This window comes from Sipha flava, unplaced genomic scaffold (genome assembly GCF_003268045.1).
Source record: "Sipha flava isolate LNK unplaced genomic scaffold, YSA_version1 108_pilon_pilon, whole genome shotgun sequence".
NCBI classification, from domain to species: Eukaryota; Metazoa; Arthropoda; class Insecta; order Hemiptera; family Aphididae; genus Sipha; species Sipha flava.
In genome coordinates, this window is record NW_020271725.1 from 1,280,259 (window position 1) to 1,281,600 (window position 1,342).

Consider the following 1,342-nt stretch of genomic DNA (forward strand, 5'->3'; position numbering starts at 1 on the left):
CTCTAAAATATTTTCATACAATTTTCTTCCAAAATCAAGTGTAAGGCAACTTTCTAACTTCTAGTTTTTTGCGTGAAAAAATTAATATTTGAAATACACTTTAAAAGTGTAGATTAAAGTACCACGTAGTTGTATTCAACACCATTTATTAATATTGCATCGATAGTAATTAAATTAACGTCATAATATAGGTAAGTAAATAATTATAACTAGGTTTAAAGGTTTAAACTGTGATCGGCTTACGTCTTAACTTTGTATTGATACAATTATTTATTATATCTTCATAATTTATTTATTTTAAAATGTGACTCTCAATGCTATGTAAAACTTACATTTTGAGTCTTTCTTCGGTCATGGATGTCCGGGGCCGGTTTTTTGAAAACTTTAAATGAAAAAAAATATAATTGAATTATTGGATAGCTTATTATATTATTTAATTGTGTAACGTGTGGTGAGGGCCCTGTTGTGGTGCGAGCCCATTGGCTATACCTATATTTTTTTTAAATAATTTACTTTTTGTCTTTTCCTTGCATAAGTATATTAAATATTTTGATATACCTATATGTATATTGGTATATTTCTTAATAAAATTGAAAATGAACGAACAAATAATAATTTTAATATAGGTTTTGAAATTCATTAAAACTGTTGAAACAGTAAATCGAACCCAATGAATTGAAAACAATCATATTTTTAGTACGTTCGCGCGTCATAATAAATGGACTTTAAAATTGCAAGTTCATGTACAAGTAGTAAAGTCCTAAAGAGTAATTTTACAAAAAACACTTCAAGGCCTGTGCAAGTATGGCCCATCGTTTTGACGTTTTATCATTTATAAATCATGATGATTAATGAACACACTGTCCGACAATTAAAATATACACGTACTTACGCGCACGGAAACGTACGACGCGCGTTATACCCTTTAAAAAATATGCCCACGGATAGGCGTGCTTGTATCTGCGATGTATCTGTCCGAGCCACGGGCCACGACGAGTCGTACAAAGTAATAATGTACGTCATAATATTATTATTATACCTTATACGGGTACAAAGAGTCTTTAAACGGATATAATTATGGACTCTCTAATGCAAAGCAGTGTATAAGGTCAGAAAGTATAGTACAAATCATCTCGGCACGTGAAAACACCATACACATTCGTTCGTCTCATCCGGTCGCGCGCGCGCATCTCGGCCCGACGCGAAACCCATTCTGCGACTGACCTACATGTTATTATTATTATTATTATCGTGTGCTACTACGAGATACTACTATTATGGCGGTCGTCGAACATTTTCCGTCGTCGCACGCGGCACCACTGTACAATTGTTGCTGTGCTCG